This window comes from Procambarus clarkii, chromosome 28 (genome assembly GCF_040958095.1).
Source record: "Procambarus clarkii isolate CNS0578487 chromosome 28, FALCON_Pclarkii_2.0, whole genome shotgun sequence".
Classification (NCBI taxonomy): domain Eukaryota; kingdom Metazoa; phylum Arthropoda; class Malacostraca; order Decapoda; family Cambaridae; genus Procambarus; species Procambarus clarkii.
In genome coordinates, this window is record NC_091177.1 from 29029908 (window position 1) to 29054903 (window position 24996).

The following is a 24996-nucleotide window of genomic DNA, read 5'->3' on the forward strand; positions in this document are numbered from 1 at the left end:
TGTTCCCTAGCTCACTCCCTATTTCGATAGCATTAATTTGCGTTTCCTGTAGTTAACACTAAATCTAAAATAGTATTTACCCGCGTTTGTTCCTTAATGTGTTGCGTAAGAAAGCAATATTCAATTAATTCTTGAAAATCTTCTACTTCACTATTCCCTGTTTTGTTAAACCAATTTATTCCACTAAAATTAAAATCACCTATGACAATACTGCTAGTCCTAGATGCTCTAGATATTTGCCCCATAGGTGCTTTGCTTCCATCCTGTCTAAGTTTGGTGGCCTGTATATAACTCCACTAAGATTATTTGCTTTTCGTTTAATTCTTTCCAAATAGTTTCTGTTTGTGCTCAGTTTTAATTCCATCTTTGAGATTACATTTCAAATTTTCCCTAAAATATATAGCTACTCCCCCTCCCCGTCTAATATATCTATCTGTGTGTACTACTTTAAATCCATTTATTTGATATTCAGCTAATAGTTCTATATTTTCTACAATCATCCACGTTTCGGTTAGTGTATAATATATATTTTTTCTGTGCAGACAAGATCATTTAAATCATTTATTTTATTTCTTAATCTTCTACTGTTAGGTTAATATACCCTCAGAGTATTGTTTTTTTTGAGGTCATTCTCTTTCCTAATCATTTTGCCAATTTGTTTCTCCCACAAACACTTACTTTTATAACCTCTTTCCTCCATTTCAATTCCCATACCACTATCTACTAACAGTTTAAACCCAAACCAAAACAAACGCCTCCAACCACTGGTTCCAACAAGATCGCAACAACAACAACAACAACCACCCCAGCCCTTGATAGATGCACCCCATCCCGAGCATACATTTCGTTTCTTCCATAGAAGTGTTCCCAGTTGTCTATTTAAGATTTTGCATTTCATTTTCAATATCTTATTCAGCCGGCAATTTTTACTAATCAAAACTCCCAGATAAGAACATAAGAACGCACTTGTTTTCCTTAGCTCGAAATCACCAACCTGCATAGCACCTGGAAACACTGCCATTTCCCTTCGTTTTGCCTTCACTGTGCCACACACACCAGTTCTATTATCAAGCAAGAACCTAGTTAGCAAGGGACTGGTATAACAGTTATCTATGTATAATATGTGGCCCTTGTTCAGATATGGTGCAAGCAGTGACTTCACAACACTACCCTAGAAGCCATGTTGGTCATTAGCAGGAATGTCTACATTTGTACCCGTATACATTATCATGTGTAACACAATTTCTGTTTCATAGTCATACAGTACAAAGAATTTCAATCCAAATCGGTGGCGCTTGGGGGGAATATACTGCTTGAAGGCAAGACGTTCTTTGAAAAGCACAAGGGATTCATCAATCACCAGCTTCTGAGCTGGTACGTAGAAATCCCTGTACTTTCCAATAAGTTCATTCAGGACGTATCTTACCTCCCAAAGTCCATCATCATCATTCCGATCTTCATCATTTGCAAAGTGAAGACACCTGAGGATTATCGCAAATCGGTCTCGAGACATGTATTTGCGGAACATCGGTGTAGGAACAGTATGGTCTTTGCTCCAATAATGGTCGATTACTTGTTTGACACAATGTTCATCAACATACACAGTGCCAAAAACACATACATTTCTCTTACAGTCGTATCTTGCCATCGCTGTAAACGTGAAAATCAGATAACTCCTCCTCATCAATAAGATCTGCCGCATATTTGTTCGTTTCCTGAACAATATACTCCATGAGCGGCTTATCGAAATATGCGGTAAAGTAGTCCATTTCACTCATATCTGCAACTTATCAGGGAAAGGTCTGTAACTCCAACATCTGAATTATCAAACACAGGAATTTGTGGAACAAAATCTGTCCCATCACTACACACTAAAACACCTGGTGTCTTTCTAGAGCCAATAGCGGCACCACGGCGAGGAAACCGTGGACCAGGAGCTGAAGTAGGTCTAGCAACAGTAGGGGCGGGCAGGGACGGTGACGGAAAATTACTCGATATTGAGGGGTCTTTGTTCATCAGCGCCCCATGTGGTGCCATGTAGTGCCGCATGGCTGGGCCAGATGCTGCTGACGCGACAAAATGTCGCTTGGAAACGTACTTCATCGGCACAAGCACCGAAACTATTTTCCGATTCTAAATCACTAAAACCGGAAAATGATTCACCTTCCTCAGACTCGTCGACCAAAACATCTATATCCTGCAAGGTAGCACATGAACTGTGGGGTCTGGCACGAAGTGGAGTCGAGTGAGGGTGAGGAGGCATGGGCGAGATGCTAGGCCTAGCCCTGGTGGAGTCAGCATGTTCACACTCGTCGTCGGTCGTATCCACCTCTGAGGGCTGTGTATAGTCATGATCAAAGTCCGAGTCGTCAATATCAGATTCATCAGCATCCAGGAACAAATTCTTATTAATTTCGTCCTCGGTTAGAGGTCGCGAGGAACGCCTCATTGAGCGGGGTCGGTCGTTGGAGCTTGATGCGCTCGACATAGTGTCCGCCGGGTAACTGAGGCCTCTACACAATCGCGGCCTATGCGGGATTTTTTTCCGAGGTGCCGTTTGTTTATGGTCGTGTGCGGCTCGCCGAATGACTACCCCTATCCCACGCGGGGCGTTTAAATTATATCGCTGGATACGAAAACAGCTATTAATGTATTGTGCGGTTTCGGTTTTGTTACTGAAATCATCTATATATGTATTGTGCGGTTTAAGAGTTAAATGTCTCAAGTGAACAGCTCCTCAACAAAAAGATTAACATCTGTCAACTCTTAAAAACTTAGGTTATCTTGTGGGTGCAAAATGGGGGAATCTTTTAAGAACAGTACCAATATATGACAAATAGTGTTTTCTAACTCAAACAATGTGGATTTTATTATTCTACACATATTCCTAATGTCTCTCAGGTGTTCACATTCACGTAGATAGTGGTCAAGGCGGTGTCCGTCACTCTTTATCACAGATTCTGCAACTTCGCTCATCAACTGTTGTTTCCATTCCGAATCTCCATGGACATTTGTATCCAAGACGCATTCTTGCTATTATTGATTCTCTCTCGCGTCCTCCTCCTCCTCTTCGTCCATAATGATTGGGATTGCCAGCTGCAACAATGTTGTACCATCGTACAGATTCACTGGTTTGTGCTTCTATCCTCCTTTCCTCAGTTACCTTGTCACGGTGATGTTGCCTGACAATACCTCTAATTTGTAGTAGAGTCTTGGGTATGAAGTATTCAATATGGTCTCCTTCAGCGCCTTCAGCAGCCAGCACATCTGCTCATTCATTCCCACATATTCCAACATGGGAGGGGATCCACAGAAACTTGATGACTCTTCCCTGATTGGTAAGTACTCTCACAGCTCTTTTAATTTCAGCGACTATTGCAAGATTTTCTGCCCGATTTTTACTTAGGCTTTGCAGTGCTGCTCTTGAATCAGTGTAGATCACTGCACCATTAGTGTTCGTTCAAGAAACCTTAACGCCATAACAATGGCAGTTAGCTCTGCTTGCGTTGAAGAGTCATAATTCTCAATACGCGCTTCTTCCTCATTTCTACGTTGGAAAGCATTATCCTTAATTACCGTGTATGCTGCACCAGCCCTGCCATTGACAGGATTAGATGACCCGTCAGTGTAGATTTGATTTAGTTCATCTCCGGCTTCTTCATAAATTTTCTCAAGATACATGTGACTCATTTCTTGTGGTATCATGTTGGATTTTTTCGTTGCCATTTCATTGATGATAATTCTGCATGAGTCATCCTCCCAGGGAGGTAACCTCTCTACACGCATTAGCTCACGAGCTTGCTCAAGCAGGTGAAGCTTGCAGTCTCCGTGGTGTAGTGGTAAGACACTCGCCTGGCGTTCCGCGAGCGCTATGTCATGGGTTCGTATCCTGGCCGGGGAGGATTTACTGGGCGCAATTCCTAAACTGTAGCCTCTGTTTAACGCAACAGTAAAATGTGTACTTGGATGAAAAAACGATTCTTCGCGGCAGGGGATCGTATTCCAGGGACCTGCCCGAAACGCTACGCGTACTAGTGGCTGTACAAGAATGAAACAACTCTTGTATATATCTCAAAAAAAAAAAGCTCTTCGAGGTAGCTGACAGATCTGTGATGCCATTTTTTGTTTCTCCTGTTTCCACCTGTAAGTAACACATAGCTCAGTTTTCTCTTAGCAATATCATTGTAATGGAGATCTCTGGCTATCCTAATTGCAATGCCTAGCATTCAATTCCTTAATTCTGCTTTTAACACTGGGGAGGGACAACTCTTCTCGTAGATTAGACGTTTTGGCAGTTCTTGGAACTCCAAGAATGATTGTCATGGCTTCATTTTGAATGCTTTCGAGCCTTTTCATATAGCTTTGAGAGTAGGTGCACAGAAACTGGTGCGGCATAGTCTATGACGGAGCGCACATAGGCTGTGTACATCATTTTGTGTCTGTGCAATAGAGGCTCCATGTCCGTTCCAGGTCATAGCTTTCAGTGCCTTGGGACGACTTTTGCATGTTCCTATGAGTTGATTGAGCTCCTCTTTCTTCCCCTTGTTAGAGCCGACAGTGACGCCAAGGTACCGATAGTGGTCAACCCATTCAAGTGTTACACCATTAATTTGTAGTTCTTCATTTTCTCCCCCGCTTGTGATGAGAGTATGTTTTTGTCTTGTTTGTGGAGAGAGTGAAACCGAACCCAATGCATTTCCTTCCGAGGAGTTCAATGGACTGTTTAATTTTTCCCAAGGTGGGAGCTTGTATTAGGACATCATCTGCATACCCCACTTGTTGTGTTCCTACCGGGAAATCAATATTTGCAATGGCGTTCATAAGTACATTGAAAAGTGTGGGGCTTAAGACTCCTCCTTGGGGGATAACGAGTTCCATATTCATTGTTCTTGAGACTGCTCCATTGAAGCAAACCTTGGCTTTCCTCCCTGTGAGGTAGTCTTCAACGTCATTTCATGAGTCTCCCCTTGACAACCATGCATGGAAGCTCGTCCAGGATCGCAATCCCCTGTGCTTTGTCGAAGGCTCCTTAGATATCAACAAATACAAAGTACCTAGCCGTGTCATTAGCCAGGTAATTAACTATACAATTTGCTGTGCTCCGTCCTTTAACAAATCCATTGACCCCCTCCCCTAACCTGCCTATTTTGTGCAACAGTCGGTTTAGGATGATCCTTTCAAGCATCTTGCAAGTGCATGACATGAGCCTGATAGGTCTGTAATTGTCAGAGTCATTGGGTTTCGGTATGGGGACAATTACTGCATGTTTCCATTTTGTGGGCAACACTCCACTTAGGAATGACTTGTTAAACGGATGGAGTAGCAGATTCCAGACACGTCACACAGTGCATTAAGTATGACGTAGGTGACGCCAGCCTCACCAGGTGCTGTACTTTTACCCTTTTTCATAGCCCCCCTTACTCCCTGGGCTGAGATTGGTTCCCCATATTCGTCATCACTAGACAGTGCTCTTGTTATCCTAATCCTTCTGTCATTATGTCGGAGGAACTGTTCCCTGCTTACTTCTGCAGGGAGGGCGGAGGAGGTTATCTTGAGATGATTTCGGGGCTTTTTTTTTTTTAGTGTCCCCACGGCCCGGTCCTCGACCAGGCCTCCCAGTATGACGGAGGAGGAGGATGCTGTAACACTCCACTTGTGAATTAGTTCTTCAGCCTTACCCTGGGGGTCTTTGTGAGCCGCCGGCCGGGCTCTGCCTCCCTTAGCAATCTGAATTTTTGCCCATACTTGTCTTTCAGATATTTCCCTTCCAATGGAGCTAGTGAATTCAAGCCATTGTCTTTCCTGCTTTCAAATCTTCTCTTCCCTGGCTACTTGACACAGTTTTAAACAGGTCTTGGTTGCTTTCAGTGGAATGCCTCCGGTGCTCTCTACTCATGCTCCTAACATTTGCATTGAGCATCTTTATGTAATCGTTCTCACATAATTTTATTTTCTTCTTCTGAGGGTTACTGCGCCCAGTCGTACGGTGCGGAACTCTGAGACAGCTCTCAATTTGGTGATTAAGGTCATCAACAAATGTATCAATGTCTTCTGGGATTTGGTATTCCGTGAACCAGTCACTCATCCTGTTTATGAAGTGCGGCCTCATATCTGGTCCGAGTGATAACCTTTTTCTTTCATTCGTCTCTTTCCTTCTCTTGCTCATGTCGACGGTGGTAATCAGCGCCCAATGGTGTTGGGTCACTACATAAACTGTGCACAATGTGTGTACTGGCATCCGTGTCCTGTGCATTCAGCAGGAGAGCATAGTCTAATCTTCCTCCTCTGAGGTGAGTTGGCTGTTCATCACCCAGGACTCTAAGGTTTTCACTTTCTCTGACAAAGAGTGACAGTTTCCGTCCATTGACATTGGGCTGATGACAGTTGGCACCAAAGTGTGGGTGTCTGGCATTCAGGTCACCAACCAGCAGGGTAGGTTCTTCATTAACAAACTCAGGCAGTGTGTCAAGGTCAAGTTTACTCTGTGGCACATATAGGTTGATTATATGTAGGGCATTATTGTTTAAGTAAAGGGTTACTCCCAGTGATTCAAACTCATCCCCCATGTGCAGGTCATCAATAATCTGTGCGGGAATGTTGTTATTTACAAAGGTAGTGAGGCCCCGTTTTCTTTCTTTTGCTGGAAGGGAGAACTTCTGATTACCGCTGAGTCTTGGGTTGAAGTCATCACCTACTAGTGTTGCTTGTAGCACTATGACGTCAGTTTGGTGTTCACGGGCGTACCGTATGATGTCATTAATTCTGTTGCGAACTTCACTGCAATTGTAGTATAGTGAGATGTTCTTCACTGTTAGTATCCATTTTGAAGTTGTTTGCTAACTGATGCACTTTGAGCATTATTATGATGTTCACTTTTGTTATTGTGTATTCTGTGGTGACTGGTGTGTGCACTGGTGTTACTGTGTGCACCGGTGTTAGTGTGCTCTGGTGTTAGTGTGCTCTGGTGTTCCTGTGTGCACTGGTGTTACTGGGTGCACTGGGGGGTACTGTGTGCACTGATGTTATGGAATCATTGTTGTGTCTGCTGTCATATATCATGGCAGCTTGTGCAGCATCACCTAGTACCAGACTCCGGCATGTTAGGCCTTCACATGATGGACTCTGCTGATGCAGAAGCTGGAGGATTTGGTCCTGTGTCATTTTAATTTGATCAAGGCCGTTCCCAAGTTCTGTTTCCTCTTGCATTATTTCTTGGACGACTGGATGATTTCGTATCATATTATCAAGTATTGTTTTGATATGGGTCAGGGTGATGGCTTCTTGGGGTCAGGAAGGGGGTTGGTTGGTGTTGTTGACCATGTTATTGTTTGTTGTCTTAGTGACACCTTGGTATTGTTTGTTGTCTTAGTGACAGTGTCTTTGCATTCAGTAACGTGTGGCAATTTAGTGTGTTGATGAAGGTTTGATACTGTCAGTGGCTTGTGCCGTTATTGCCAGAGTGTTCACTTACTGTTCAGTTATTTCACTTTTGTTCATGACGTGTCCAGAGAGTTGTGACTGTGGTCTCATTAGCACCTCTCAGAGTGGTGGGAGCGGAGTCTTGCTGTTGATGTGACACAACACGATGGGAACGTGTTGATAGCTCTGATATGTGACACTCTTGAGTAACGTAACGTATGTCATTGTGTATTAGTAAGTCAGTTGTTGAATAAATATATTGTTGGTAGTACGCGTGTCTTTTGGTCACTCCTCATTCTGAAGTACTGTCCCCCTCCCGCATGTTCATGATCAATTATAACTTGTAATAATTTGGGTTGACTCCGGGATCAAGCCCAGAGCCTCTGGGCTTGACCATAGAGAATACATAATCGGTGTGACGACCAATCCTTTATCTTCCAGAGAGCCAAGAATGAGAATCTCAGTGTGAGAAAAAAAGCAGAGAGACAGTGTGAAAATGATATAGGAAATAAAACCAAGACCGAAATTAAACTGCTCCACAATCACGTCAGGAGGCAAACAACAGTGAAAGAACAGGTAATGAAACAGACCGAGTGAGGACAGGTACACAGAGGTGAACCTTTGTACAGGTACCTGTATCTGTACCTGTACGAAGAGGTGTATGATGAACGAAACGAGATATTCAAGGAGGTCTTCACAATAGAACGAAGTAAAGTCCCTGAACTAGGAGAGGTAGGAGAAACCAGGCAGCCTTGGAAAGGTTCGAAATTACCAAAGATGAGGGAGGTATCTGTTGGATCTGGACGAGAGAAAGGCTGCTGGTCTGGACAGAAGCTCACCATGGTTACTGAAAGAGTATGCAGAAGTACTTTGCTTGCCACTTTCCACAGTATATAGTAGGTCACTGGAGACGGGTGACCAACCAGAAATTTGGAAGACGGCTAATGCAGTCCTAATATACAAAAAAGACGACAGGCAAGAGGCAGTGAACTGCCTTCCAGTGTTTTTAACTTGTATACCATGCAAGGTGATGGAGAAGATCGCGAGAGAAAACTTAGTAACACATATGGAGAGAAGGGACTTTGTGACACCACCAACATGGGTTCAGAGATTGTAAATCTTGCCTAACAGTTTCAATAGAATTCTTTGGCTAGGTAACGAAGATTAAGCAAGAAAAAGGAGAGTGGGCATACTGCACTTTCTTGGACTGACGGAAAGCCTTTGACACAGTATCACACAAGAGGCTGGTGCATAAGATGGAGAAACAGGTAAGAGTAACTAGTAGAGTGCTCCAGTGGATAAGGGATTATCTAAGCAATAGGAGGCAGAGAGTTACCGTGAGGGGCGAGACCTCAGATTGGCGTGAAGTTACAAGCAGAGTCCCACAGGGCTATGTACTCGGACCTATCCTGTTTCTAATATATGTAAATTATCTTCCAAAAGGTATAGACTCATTCCTCTCAAAGTTTGCTGATGATGTCATAGCATGAGTCTTCAAGATGTCCTGAACAAACTGAAGGAATTGGCCAACAAATGGCTCTTTGAGTTTAACTTGATCAAATGTAAAGTAATGAAAACATGTGTAGGGAGCAGGAGGCCAGATATAAGATACTGTATGGGAGATTAAATTCTTCAAGAATCAGAGACAAACCTGTGGGTTTATATCACAATAGACCTGTCACCTGAAGCCCACATCAAGAGGATAACATCAGGGGCATATGGCAACATAAAAAATAGCATTTAGAGACCTGTGTAAGGCACTCAATACATGGAGCACAATAGGGTCAGGAATATGTACACCAGTTGATTGACAGTAGATAGGGGGAACCAAAGAGCCGAATCTCAACTCTTGTAAGCACAATTAGGTGAGTACACACACACACACACACACACACACACACACACACACACACACACACAAACATTGGAAATTACGCGTTCCATGCAGTCGTTAGTGAGAGATATATACCACTATTGAACGTAAGGAAAAATAATGTTTACCCTTGTGCTTGGTTGAGTGTTCTGAGAGAGGCAAACCTCTGGTATGCAGGTTGGTAGATGCCGACCTTGGACACCATCAAGTAGAAGCCCAGCACTGTAGTTGACCAGAAAGTGTGACGCACGAACGGGCTGGTGTCGAGGCAGGGAGGGTAAACAATGTTATACTTAGTCCTCTGGCACATCACATTCTTTATAACCAGCCAAGAAGAAACAGTATTGTGTACAGTCAACAATCACCAGTATGTGATTCACATATAATGAGCATAATATGGAAAAACATCCTAAGAGTACTTTTGGACTTAGGATGTAGTTATGTAATGTACTTCAAACGACCGTCTCCACACCCAATATGTAACGTTCACTTTACACATGTTAATGGAAAGTAGAGTATTACTAATATGTGAACGTTACTTAATCAACTGACATGTTGCCACATCGATCACTAACATTCTGTCCTTCCTGTCACACCTTAATTTAGAGGTTCTTATTATTTCCACAATAAGGGACCTCTGAGGGATTACCACAGGGGGCCCCGCGCCCTTACCACACCGTCGGAGATAAACCATGACCTGCCACCACCGTCACTTCACAGGACTCAATAGCTTGGTTTTACTTTATATATGGTGTGACGGTAATCTCTTTCAAGAGAGATTGAGCCTGCTCTTCCCTACATCATTATGTCAAAGCACAAGATACTATATAGAAGATACGTCCACCAGTATCGCCAAACGTTTTGCCCAGAGAGCAAATCGTACCCAGCACACCCCGACACCTGGCCACAGCCCGTAACCAGCAAACTGCTCATCCTCTGCCTGCCTGTTGCTGATTGGCTGGTGTCTCGTCGCACCTGCCCTCCGCCACCACCACAAGTCGACGTCTGGGCTGCAGCGCGCCAGTCTCGTCAGAATATCTTTGTGCTCCATGAAGTTGACATCTCTCGCTGGTAGACTAAGCCTTGGCTTTCGTGTACTAAGGGAGGTGGCAGCTTGAAGCCAGTATTCCAGCACCCATATTATTTTATTTTGCTATCACTGTAACTTACTTGTCTTAGCGTAACTTTTCATTTGCCAGTGATTATTCATGTTATTTTGTTTGTTGATTTGTCCTGCATTTTATGAGATTGCCTTTATTCATGTCTTGTTTTCTAGAGTAATTAAAATTTCATTGTTTATATACTTGTGTTTTGTGTGTCTTCCCATTACCTTACCACAGACGAAAGGACAAACTTTTCTCTCTTTTTTTGTGATGTGACGAGGCCCTGCCCCCAGCTTTTGAAACAGCCGAACACTAACGCTTTACCGTCACAATGGAGAAACAAGGAATAAAACAACTGACGAAAATCGTAAGGATTTAATCATATTTATATATAGAAAAAGGCCAAACACACTAACAAAATCCAGTCAGAACCTGGGCGATTTTTGCTGGTGTTTATGTTTGACAAAAATATGGACTTGAGGGACACCTGCGAACACTAAATTTCTCTGGGTAAAGAATCCACAAGACTAACAGCGACTTCATCACCTATAAGTTCGCGTCAGTCCTATTTGGGGGCCACATCCTCACTAGGGAGCCGGTCGGCCGAGCGGACAGCACGCTGGACTTGTGATCCTGTGGTCCTGGGTTCGATCCCAGGCGCCGGCTAGTGGAAACTAACAATTCACCCCTAACCATATGGAAATTACTCTCATGTTAGTTATGTTAGAGCCTTTAGGCTTACTTAACCCTATATTAGTTAAGGGCAGACTCCTCATGCAGGAGTGCTGGCAGATTAATATGGGTTGGAATGATCCGTTGCCAAATGATCTGCAGGACAAATGGCAGCAATTAACCAAGGATTTTAATAAACTTAGTATTCATAAATTTCCTCGTAATGCCTTAGGACTGAATTTACACAAAACTTTGCATGTGTTCTGCGATGCCTCCGGCAAAGAGTATTGTACAGTAGCCTATTTAGTTAACACTCAGCAATTATTTTTACTTACTTCTATGGCTAGAAGTAAGTGGAAATAACTGCTTTTATTAGTAAGTGTAAGGCTGGCTCATTGCCTGATCAAGACCCTCAGTAATATTAACTTTGGTGAGATAGTAGTGTGGTCAGACAATGAGGCAGTCTTACAATGGGTAAAAAGCAACAACAATTAAACTCCCTTCGTCAGTAACAGAGTTAGGGGAAATACGAGAGTTGTCAACTTGATATAAACTGAGACATGTCCCCACCAAGGACAATCCAGCTGACTATCTGTCAAGAAGTTTACCCTTAAAACAGTTAGTTAAAACCGAGATGTGGTTTACTGAACCCCAATGGTTGGTCAGTGGCCTAAACAATCGCCACAAGTCATTGTGACCAATACCACTGTCCCATCTGTGGAACTTGAACCCCCCCTCGAATTTTAGCTATTAAGCCTCGCCATTATTCCGATTTGGGTAAATTGCTAGGAGTCACGTGGGTCACACACAGTAGACCGTCACATGGGTCACACACAGCAGACCGTCACATGAGTCACACACAGTTGACCGTCACATGAGTCACACAGTAGACCGTCACATGAGTCACACACAGTTGACCGTCACATGAGTCACACAGTAGACCGTCACATGAGTCAAACAGTTGACCGTCACATGAATCACACAGTAGACCGTCACATGAGTCACACAGTTGACCGTCACATGGGTCACACACAGTAGACCGTCACATGAGTCACACAGTAGACCGTCACATGAGTCACACAGTTGACCGTCACATGGGTCACACACAGTTGACCGTCACATGAGTCACACAGTTGACCGTCACATGAGTCACACAGTAGACCGTCACATGAGTCACACAGTTGACCGTCACATGAGTCACACAGTTGACCGTCACATGAGTCACACAGTTGACCGTCACATGGGTCACACACAGTAGACCGTCACATGAGTCACACAGTAGACCGTCACATGGGTCACACAGTAGACCGTCACATGGGTCACACACAGTTGACCGTCACATGGGTCACACAGTAGACCGTCACATGGGTCACACACAGTTGACCGTCACATGAGTCACAGAGTTGACCGTCACATGGGTCACACAGTTGACCGTCACATGGGTCACACAGTAGACCGTCACATGGGTCACACACAGTTGACCGTCACATGAGTCACAGAGTTGACCGTCACATGGGTCACACACAGTTGACCGTCACATGGGTCACACAGTTGACCGTCACATGAGTCACACAGTTGACCGTCACATGGGTCACACAGAGTAGACCGTCACATGAGTCACACAGTAGACCGTCACATGGGTCACACACAGTAGACCGTCACATGGGTCACACAGTTGACCGTCACATGGGTCACACACAGTAGACCGTCACATGGGTCACACAGTTGACCGTCACGTGGGTCACACACAGTAGACCGCCACACGGGTCACACACAGTTGACCGTCACATGGGTCACACACAGTTGACCGTCACATGGGTCACACACAGTTGACCGTCACATGGCTCACACACAGTAGACCGTCACATGAGTCACACACAGTTGACCGTCACATGGGTCACACACAGTAGACCGTCACATGAGTCACACACAGTTGACCGTCACATGGGTCACACACAGTAGACCGTCACATGAGTCACACACAGTAGACCGTCACATGGGTCACACACAGTAGACCGTCACATGAGTCACACAGTGGACCGTCACATGGGTCACACACAGTAGACCGTCACATGAATCACACACAGTTGACCGTCACATGGGTCACACACAGTTGACCGTCACATGGGTCACACACAGTAGACCGTCACAGGGGTCACACATAGTGACCAAAGCGAGGTGTTATACTGCCTGCTTGTGTGAATTCATTGACATGAATTCGTTCAAATTATAAATAAAATCGTAAAGAAATTGCATGGAGCATTTGTATGGAAATACCATACATTACAATGTTATAAAAAGATATGTTTTGTACCAACGAATATTGGTAGAACTTGGCTATAATTTGTGTTGACATATGTTCAGTAATTCGACATGATAAAAGCCGCATAACGAAGAAATATTGTACACCTTACAACAAATTAGAAGACTTACGGTTACAGAAGCTGATGTGCATTACAATAATATACATATGTTAACCAATCCACACAAGAAAATGTAGGGATGAAGACGTTTCGGTCCGTCCTGGACCATTCTCAATTGATTGTACTTGACAATCTGCTTGAGAATGGTCCAGGACGGACCGAAACGTCGCCGTCCCTTCATTTTCTAGTGTGTGGATTGGTCAACATATTTCAGCCACGTTATTGGGACTCATCGCCTGTATATCAATAATATATATAGTATGCGACAGGTTTAGCAAGCGCACCACTGGGATTATATAGGAAGCAATGACTTATGAGACAATATTACTAATAAAGGCATCAACTCACTTGAAGAACTCGATCCTGGAGCCTTGGTCAGCAAGAGCCCAAACATTACCGACACCACCGAGGTCAACACAGGTGATGGTGACCACCAGCAACACCCCACCGAACATGAGCAGAGTCTGCATCACATCTGTGTACACCACGGCCTTCACTCCCCCCTGTGGATAATGTGAGAACATGTACACTGTCACACCATCACACATGTGTACTCCTTGGCCTTCACATCACCATGAAGAGTTGTTATAATTCAAAATTTGTCTTCCCATTTGTTAGCAGACTAGCTGTTCCACCTGCCAGAGTTTAAGGAGAGCAGACTAGCTTTTCCACCTGCCAGAGGTTAAGGACAGCAGACTAGATGTTCCACCTGCCAGAGTTTAAGGAGAGCAGACTAGCTGTTCCACCTGCCAGAGGTTAAGGACAGCAGACTAGCTGTTCCACCTGCCAGAGTTTAAGGAGAGCAGACTAGCTGTTCCACCTGCCAGAGTTTAAGGAGAGCAGACTAGCTGTTCCACCTGCCAGAGTTTAAGGAGAGCAGACTAGCTGTTCCACCTGCCAGAGTTTAAGGAGAGCAGACTAGCTGTTCCACCTGCCAGAGTTTAAGGAGAGCAGACTAGCTGTTCCACCTGCCAGAGGTAGGGGACAGCAGACTAGCTGTTCCACCTGCCAGAGTTTAAGGAGAGCAGACTAGCTGTTCCACCTGCCAGAGTTTAAGGAGAGCAGACTTTCCTGTTCCACCTGCCAGAGTTTAAGGAGAGCAGACTAGCTGTTCCACCTGCCAGAGGTTAAGGACAGCAGACTAGCTGTTCCACCTGCCATAGTTTAAGGAGAGCAGACTAGCTGTTCCACCTGCCAGAGTTTAAGGAGAGCAGACTAGCTGTTCCACCTGCCAAAGGTTAAGGAGAGCAGACTAGCTGTTCCACCTGCCAGAGTTTAAGGAGAGCAGACTAGCTGTTCCACCTGCCAGAGTTTAAGGAGAGCAGACTTTCCTGTTCCACCTGCCAAAGGTTAAGGAGAGCAGACTAGCTGTTCCACCTGCCAGAGTTTAAGGAGAGCAGACTAGCTGTTCCACCTGCCAGAGTTTAAGGAGAGCAGACTTTCCTGTTCCACCTGCCAGAGTTTAAGGAGAGCAGACTAGCTGTTCCACCTGCCAGAGGTTAAGGACAGCAGACTAGCTGTTCCACCTGCCAGAGTTTAAGGAGAGCAGACTAGCTGTTCCACCTGCCAGAGTTTAAGGAGAGCAGACTAGCTGTTCCACCTGCCAGAGTTTAAGGACAGCAGACTAGCTGTTCCACCTGCCAGAGTTTAAGGAGAGCAGACTAGCTGTTCCACCTGCCAGAGTTTAAGGAGAGCAGACTAGCTGTTCCACCTGCCAGAGGTTAAGGACAGCAGACTAGCTGTTCCACCTGCCAGAGTTTAAGGAGAGCAGACTAGCTGTTCCACCTGCCAGAGTTTAAGGAGAGCAGACTAGCTGTTCCACCTGCCAGAGTTTAAGGAGAGCAGACTAGCTGTTCCACCTGCCAGAGTTTAAGGAGAGCAGACTAGCTGTTCCACCTGCCAGAGGTTAAGGACAGCAGACTAGCTGTTCCACCTGCCAGAGTTTAAGGAGAGCAGACTAGCTGTTCCACCTGCCAGAGTTTAAGGAGAGCAGACTAGCTGTTCCACCTGCCAGAGTTTAAGGAGAGCAGACTAGCTGTTCCACCTGCCAGAGTTTAAGGAGAGCAGACTAGCTGTTCCACCTGCCAGAGTTTAAGGAGAGCAGACTAGCTGTTCCACCTGCCAGAGTTTAAGGAGAGCAGACTAGCTGTTCCACCTGCCAGAGTTTAAGGAGAGCAGACTAGCTGTTCCACCTGCCAGAGTTTAAGGACAGCAGACTAGCTGTTCCACCTGCCAGAGTTTAAGGAGAGCAGACTAGCTGTTCCACCTGCCAGAGTTTAAGGAGAGCAGACTAGCTGTTCCACGTGCCAGAGTTTAAGGAGAGCAGACTAGCTGTTCCACCTGCCAGAGGTTAAGGACAGCAGACTAGCTGTTCCACCTGCCAGAGTTTAAGGAGAGCAGACTAGCTGTTCCACCTGCCAGAGTTTAAGGAGAGCAGACTAGCTGTTCCACCTGCCAGAGTTTAAGGAGAGCAGACTAGCTGTTCCACCTGCCAGAGTTTAAGGAGAGCAGACTAGCTGTTCCACCTGCCAGAGTTTAAGGAGAGCAGACTAGCTGTTCCACCTGCCAGAGTTTAAGGAGAGCAGACTAGCTGTTCCACCTGCCAGAGTTTAAGGACAGCAGACTAGCTGTTCCACCTGCCAGAGTTTAAGGAGAGCAGACTAGCTGTTCCACCTTCCAGAGTTTAAGGAGAGCAGACTAGCTGTTCCACCTGCCAGAGTTTAAGGAGAGCAGACTAGCTGTTCCACCTGCCAGAGGTTAAGGACAGCAGACTAGCTATTCCACCTGCCAGAGGTTAAGGACAGCAGACTAGCTGTTCCACCTGCCAGAGGTTAAGGACAGCAGACTAGCTGTTCCACCTGCCAGAGGTTAAGGAGAGCAGACTAGCTGTTCCACCTGCCAGAGGTTAAGGACAGCAGACTAGCTGTTCCACCTGCCAGAGGTTAAGGAGAGCAGACTAGCTGTTCCACCTGCCAGAGGTTAAGGACAGCAGACTAGCTGTTCCACCTGCCAGAGGTTAAGGAGAGCAGACTAGCTGTTCCACCTGCCAGAGGTTAAGGACAGCAGACTAGCTGTTCCACCTGCCAGAGGTTAAGGAGAGCAGACTAGCTGTTCCACCTGCCAGAGGTTAAGGACAGCAGACTAGCTGTTCCACCTGCCAGAGGTTAAGGACAGCAGACTAGCTGTTCCACCTGCCAGAGGTTAAGGAGAGCAGACTAGCTGTTCCACCTGCCAGAGGTTAAGGACAGCAGACTAGCTGTTCCACCTGCCAGAGTTTAAGGAGAGCAGACTAGCTGTTCCACCTGCCAGAGGTTAAGGACAGCAGACTAGCTGTTCCACCTGCCAGAGTTTAAGGAGAGCAGACTAGCTGTTCCACCTGCCAGAGGTTAAGGACAGCAGACTAGCTGTTCCACCTGCCAGAGTTTAAGGAGAGCAGACTAGCTGTTCCACCTGCCAGAGGTTAAGGAGAGCAGACTAGCTGTTCCACCTGCCAGAGGTTAAGGAGAGCAGATTAGCTGTTCCACCTGCCAGAGGTTAAGGACAGCAGACTAGCTGTTCCACCTGCCAGAGGTTAAGGAGAGCAGTATAGCTCCTCCACGTGCCAGAGGTTAAGGACAGCAGACTAGCTGTTCCACCTGCCAGAGGTTAAGGACAGCAGACTAGCTGTTCCACCTGCCAGAGGTTAAGGAGAGCAGACTAGCTGTTCCACCTGCCAGAGGTTAAGGACAGCAGACTAGCTGTTCCACCTGCCAGAGGTTAAGGACAGCAGACTAGCTGTTCCACCTGCCAGAGGTTAAGGAGAGCAGACTAGCTGTTCCACCTGCCAGAGTTTAAGCGATCATTTTCATATTTTCTTTTCACTATTTATCCTGCATTGTCCTCTTCCCGGTGGTGTTTGAACGGATATGACGGGAAGCGCTATAAGTTTTGTGGAAGGAAGCGTGAGTTGTGGACCGTATGGTTATAAGTCCTGCTAAACTTGAGAGTTGGAGACTGTTTCCACTCTCACTCTTAACTCCTTTTCCCTCGCATCTGAGAGACGGTTCTCAAGACTGTGGGTAAATTCATCGTCCTTCATCTACATGCTTCAGTATTGGTTAAGTCGTTGCCAGACGTGAATGTGCTCGAATCCCACTTCTTGTGGGATTCGGTGCATTCGGATTGGGTGCAATAATCCACTTCTTACCCACTTGCACGGAATCTCACCTTCCTCCTGCCTTCCGTTCGTGATCACATGCTTTGAAGTTGATCACAATTCCGGTACTCCTATAATGACCTCTTTACAAGCTGTGACCTCCAGTCTGCTCTCCAGCACTGGCCGGTGGTGGGCTCTGTACTGTTCTCACTATGAGATGCTCCACACCTCCTTCTCATAACTTACAGAATATATAAAGTATTTATGCATGACTGGTAGTCGGAGAGACCTTGACGGATGCCTGGCCTGAGGCAATTGTTCACATTAGGGAAGTGTGTGAAGGTAAGCACATTAATTGAGAACTTTTAGTATAAACTCAAGAGATAAATATATTATTGATATAATTTTTATTCAGTGTGCATTTATCTGCTATTTAGTGTTAAAAATAATTAAGAAATAGGTATTGCAGTATCAAATTGGGATCCATAGTTACAATTGTTATATAAAAGGTGCAGACGGAGCCCATGATGCCCATTGAGACTGTGGTGGAAAGGTTGGTGACGGTGGACAGAGCCAAGGACGGAGTGTACAGACAGATGCCCAAATAGAAGAACATCATGAGCAGCTGGCAACCCGTCACCAGCATCCTCAGTGCACGTGACTTGTAGCGCTTCTCTATGTACTGACAAGAGAAAATTTAAGAATTATATCATTTAATATAATTGACAAACATAATATATTGTCAGAGCATTTTGACGGTCGTGAGCACAATATGGACACTATACTCGCTATGATCTAGGAACGTAGTAACGTATGGAGTAATATTGAGGTGAGTAAGAGTTGAGTGGGACTACTCATGGACTCAGAACTGATTACAATAATAAGGTTATCACTGGAGTGTGAGTACAATAATAAGGTTATCACTGGAGTGTGAGTACAATAATAAGGTTATCACTGGAGTGTGAGTACAATAATAAGGTTATCACTGGAGTGTGAGTACAATAATAAGGCTATCACTGGAGTGTGAGTACAATAATAAGGCTATCACTGGAGTGTGAGTACAATAATAAGGTTATCACTGGAGTGTGAGTACAATAATAAGGCTATCACTGGAGTGTGAGTACAATAATAAGGCTATCACTGGAGTGTGAGTACAATAATAAGGCTATCACTGGAGTGTGAGTACAATAATAAGGTTATCACTGGAGTGTGAGTGCAGTAATAAGGTTATCACTGGAGTGTGAGTGCAGTAATAAGGTTATCACTGGAGTGTGAGTGCAGTAATAAGGTTATCACTGGAGTGTGAGTACAATAATAAGGTTATCACTGGAGTGTGAGTACAATAATAAGGCTATCACTGGAGTGTGAGTGCAGTAATAAGGTTATCACTGGAGTGTGAGTGCAGTAATAAGGTTATCACTGGAGTGTGAGTGCAGTAATAAGGTTATCACTGGAGTGTGAGTGCAGTAATAAGGTTATCACTGGAGTGTGAGTGTAGTAATAAGGTTATCACTGGAGTGTGAGTGCAGTAATAAGGTTATCACTGGAGTGTGAGTGCAGTAATAAGGTTATCACTGGAGTGTGAGTGCAGTAATAAGGTTATCACTGGAGTGTGAGTGCAGTAATAAGGTTATCACTGGAGTGTGAGTGCAGTAATAAGGTTATCACTGGAGTGTGAGTGCAGTAATAAGGTTATCACTGGAGTGTGAGTGTAGTAATAAGGTTATCACTGGAGTGTGAGTGCAGTAATAAGGTTATCACTGGAGTGTGAGTGCAGTAATAAGGTTATCACTGGAGTGTGAGTGCAGTAATAAGGTTATCACTGGAGTGTGAGTGTAGTAATAAGGTTATCACTGGAGTGTGAGTACAATAACTGGAGATCCCACACTGGAGTGTGGGATCAATACGTCTCCTCACCGAAGCAAACTTGGCGTTAGGGTTAACCTAAGTCAATATAGTTTGGTAAAAAGATTTGTGACAATTTCTGATATTCATTTGAATTTAGCTTGTTCATATTATTGTTATATATGTCAGGAAAAAATTTACCAAAACTAAAAAAATATATTGATCTAAAAACCGACATATGTACGAAATAATATAAAGCCAATGTTTGCAGTTACAAAGCCAATGTTTACAGTTACAAAGTTCAGGACTGTTGGCCTTAATTAATTTAACACTTTCGCGCTCTCCGCAAAGGTCACTCAGCCAACCGAATGTGCGCGCTGCGTTTTTATTGCTTAAGCGTAAAAACAAAAATGTGTATACTCTTTTTACTCTTCTGACCTTAGTTCTCATGCTACGTATTTCATTTTGGTACCAACGTGTTCGCAATAAAATTCTCTAGAAGAACATTAGTAAAATAAGTCACGAAACATATAGGGATACCAGCACCAAATAAATAACTACGTAGATGACTCGCCGTGAGCGCCCATCAGCAACAAAATGTTTTTACTCTTGGGATTGTAATCACCTCCACACTTGTTCTACAGCGTTAATTTTGGTATCAATGGACTCGCAATGAAATTCCCAACACGGTGATATGAATATAAGCGTAGAATAATGATGCAGCCCGCCCGCAAGAGTGTGGGAAGTGGTGAAATTGTTACCTGGTATCTGTGATGGGACGACACACGGCGCTTTGAAAGTTTATACTTATTTCACTCTCATGACATTAATTTTCTATGTACGTCATTCATTTTTATGTCAATGTGTTCGCAATAGAATGTTCTATGTGCCCATAGGTAAAAAATATCAACAAAGCGTAAGTTAGAATAGCGACAAATATAAAACAACGCTGGAGCATATCAGTGAGCGTCAAACACACACGAAATATTTTTACTTTTGTTATGTTTGTCAAGATTATACTTGTTGCACACAGTTATTTTTGGTTGTACATTGATTGGAATAAAATTCCCTAAACAGACATATGCATATAATACATGATATGGGGGTATCATGATATGATACATTACCAGTATAAACGGCTAAAGTCACCCACCTGCAACCCGTTTGGGACAAAATACCATTTGATCGAAGTTATCCACACCTTTCATGAACTTATTGTACCATGCAGCCTAGTGGTGAGAAAGAGACCCTCATAGCGCGCAGTTTGAAACAAACCCAAAGTAAATCGGATAAAAATTGAATTTTATACAAATATTTTAAAAGTTGACATAACTTTATGTCCACTATGCGTTTACGTTAGACGAAACCGAACGCGCCGGCGCGTCCAGATAGCGCGAAAGTGTTTATTAATATCAGCTTTACTTCTGGCCAACTTATGTTTATTTCAACACAGCAAAGCATATATGGGTAGGATAAAGTTAGGTAACTTGTGAGGCAAGTTGCTGGGACGATGTAGTTCATTGACATTGGGTGTTGTTCCTTCACTCTGACCTATTACAGTATATTAATGTAATTTACTACAAGTGAAGCATCAAGTTTGGCCAACAACGGGAGCTTAGATGTGACGGAACTTTCGTCCTAAACCCTCATTATAGCAGAAGATATATGTATATTAATCAAACTTCACAAAAAGACACGCATTGTCAAACTCGCTACACACACACACACACACACACACACACACACACACACACACAAACAAGAAACAACAAGAAACTTTCTAAGTCAACACGTCAAGGGACCGACAAGAACGAGAGGAGGGGATGAACCAGCCTTGCTTGATCTGATATTTACCCTAAATGAGTCGGATATAAGGGAAGTTAAGTTGGAAGCCCCTTGGGAATGAGTGATCATAGTGTATTGAGCTTTGAGTACCTGGTTGAGCTAGGAATTACTCGGAAAGAAGTCTGTACAAGACATGATGGACTATGTCACCCAAAAATGTCAGGAGGCTGTAAGCAGGTTTGTCCCAGCCCAACAGGAAAAAACCGAGAAGCTAAGGAAGAATCCGTGGTTTAATAGGGAATGTATGAAAGCAAAGGAGCTGAACAAAAGGGCATGGAGGAACTTCCGTAATAACAGAACACCAGAAAGTAGAGAGAGATACCAGAGAACCAGGAACGAGTATGTTAGTGTGAGAAGAGCAGCTGAGAAATTATGAAAATGATATAGCTAATAAAGCCAAGACCGAACCAAAGCTACTACACAGTCACATCAGGAGGAAGACATCAGTGAAGGAACAGGTGATGAAACTTAGGGTGGGCGAGGACAGGTACACTGAGAATGACAAAGAGGTGTGTGAAGAACTCAACAAAAGGTTCCAGGAGGTCTTTACAATAGAACAGGGAGAAGTCACGGTGCTAGGAGAGGTGGCAGCAAACCAGGTGACCTTGGAAAGTTTCGAAATTACAAGAGATGAGGTCAAGAAGCACCTATTGGAGCTGGATGTGAGAAAAGCTGTTGGGCCGGATGGAATCTCACCATGGGTATTGAAAGAGAGTGCAGGAGTACTTTGTTTGCCACTCTCCATAGTGTATAGTAGGTCACTGGAAACGGGAGACCTACCAGAAGTATGGAAGACTGCTAATGTAGTACCAATATTTAAAAAGGGTGACAGACAAGAGGCACTGAACTACAGGCCAGTGTCCTTAACTTGTATACCATGCAAGGTGGAGGAGAAGATTGTGAGAAAAAACTTAGTAACACATCTGGAGAGAAGAGACTTCGTGACAACCCATCAACATGGGTTCAGGGAGGGTAAATCTTGCCTTACAGGCTTGATAGAATTCTATGATCAGGTGACAAAGATTAAGCAAGAAAGAGAAGGATGGGCGGACTGCATTTTTTTGGACTGTCGGAAAGACTTGACACAGTACCCCATAAAAGGTTGATGCATAAGCTGGAGAAACAGGCAGGAGTAACTGGTAGGGCGCTCCAGTGGATAAGGGAGTACCTAAGCAATAGGAAGCAGAGTTATAGTGAGGGGTGAGACCTCAGAATGGCGGGAAGTCACCAGTGGAGTCTCACAGGGCTCTGTGCTTGGACCTATCCTGTTTCTGATATACGTAAATGATCTCCCAGAGGGTATAGACTCATTCCTCTCAATGTTTGCTGACGACGCCAAAATTATGAGAAGGATTAAGACAGAGGAGGACAGCTTGAGGCTGCTTCAAGAAGACCTGGACAAGCTGCAGGAATGGTCGAACAAATGGATGTTAGAGTTTAACCCAAGCAAATGTAATGTAATGAAGATAGGAGTAGGAAGCAGGAGACCAGATACAAGGTATCACTTGGGAGATGAAATACTTCAAGAGTCAGAGAGAGAGAAAGACCTGGGGGTTGATATCACGCCAGACCTGTCCCCTGAAGCTCATATCAAGAGGATAACATCAGCAGCATATGCCAGGTTGGCTAACATAAGAACGGCCTTTAGAAACTTGTGTAAGGAATCTTTCAGAACATTATATACTACATATGTCAGACCAATCCTGGAGTATGCGGCTCCAGCATGGAGCCCATATCTAGTCAAGCATAAGACTAAACTGGAAAAGGTTCAAAGGTTTGCCACCAGACTAGTACCCGAGCTGAGAGGTATGAGCTACGAGGAGAGACAACGGGAATTGAACCTCACTTCGTTGGAAGACAGAAGAGTTAGGGGAGACATGATCACCACATTCAAGATTTTAAAGGGAATCGACAGGTTGATAAAGATAGGCTATTTAACACAAGGGGCACACGCACTAGGGGACACAGGTGGAAACTGAGTGCCCAAATGAGCCACAGAGATATTAGAAAGAACTTTTTTAGTGTCAGAGTGGTTGACAAATGGAATGCATTAGGCAGTGATGTGGTGGAGGCTGACTCCATACACAGTTTTAAGTGTAGATATGATAGAGCCCAATAGGCTCAGGAACCTGTACACCTGTTGATTGACGGTTGAGAGGCGGGACCAAAGAGCCAGAGCTCAACCCCCGCAAGCACAACTAGGTGAGTACAACTAGGTGAGTACACACACACACACACACACACTGGTGAGTACACACACACACACACACACACACACATTCTTAAATATTTATATATTAAATTCCATTGACACTGGAGACAATTCAAATTAGGAATTGAATATACAATAAAGACCCATTTTGCAATTGACACTGTATATAATATTTGATGTAATTACTATAAGAAACAGACTTGAAAGTAAGTATGTCATAACCAATTCCCAGACCCGCAAACTTTTGCCTAGTATGCAAGGCGGATTTGCCTAACAGGCAAAGAGAGAGAGAGATTTTATTTTCAAATATTTTATCCAAATTGGTTTATTACAATTATTATTACTATAATTTTAACTTAACAACATGAAATCATTCTGACTTAGTTGTCAGAAATTAAAAAAAAAACTAGTCAAATTTCTATGCTAGTTTTACTTAAAACAAATAATATCATATAATATAATGAAAACTTTTATCATTCCATTAGAACAAAATTAGAAATATATCTAGGAGCACAAGAGGATTGCCTAGTTTTGCAACATAAATACTAATAGAGAATTAATGTTGTAAAACACGTTAGGAAGGCTTTTATATACCTCCCATATATAAGACTTGAAAACTTGAGAGAGCTTTGCCAAAGTTTCAGTATAAAGTAAGACAAATGAATGTTTATAACTTTGATTAAGTTTCAGTGTTATAATAAAAGTATTTCTTGCTTGATACAGAGCTATATCAATAAAGGCCTTAGGATAATACTACTTTGTAGCAATATCATAAAACTTGGACATTTCGTCATCAATAAATTCAGGACTGCACTCACGCAGAGCTCTAAGAAACATTGAAGAAAACTCTAAATACTTAACCTTAGTGTGATGATTTATGAAATAACGAGCCTAGGAGCAAACGTTAGTGACCTTTCAAATACTAGAGGGGCTGGTCCCAAACCTGCACACAGAAATAACATCACATGAGACCAGAAGACATTGCAGGATGTGCAGAATACCCACGTTGAAAAACAGAGGTGCAACAGGTACTCTGAGAGAGAACTCTATCAACATCAGAGGCCCGAGACTGTTCAACACGCTTCCACTAAACATAAGGGGCATAACTGGCCGACCACTCACAGTGTTCAAGAGAGAACTGGATAAGCACCTCCAAAGGATACCTGATCAACCAGGCTGTGACTCATACGTCAGGCTGCGAGCAGCCGCGTCTAACAGCCTGGTTGATCAGTCCAGCAACCAGGAGGCCTGGTCGACGACCGGGCCGCGGGGACACTAAGCCCGGAAGCACCTCAAGGTAACCTCAAGGTAAAGTAACCTTCCTGAAAAAAAATCCATTTTAGGGTACTCTCTGTTCTGTGGATCTTTAAATCCAAAAAGGGTGAGGCTACATTTTTTCTTCCTCAATAGTTTATCTGATGGAAGGAAGCAAGCCCGAAGTCTACCAAGAAGTTTGGATTAGTTGGATC

General features: G+C 44.0%; 1 pseudogene; it reads right to left on the bottom strand.

The window, feature by feature from the left end:
• Positions 1–9350: 9350 nt before the first annotated feature.
• Positions 9351–24996, bottom strand: part of LOC138369453 (sodium-dependent multivitamin transporter-like) — a 78637-nt pseudogene continuing 62991 nt past the window's right edge.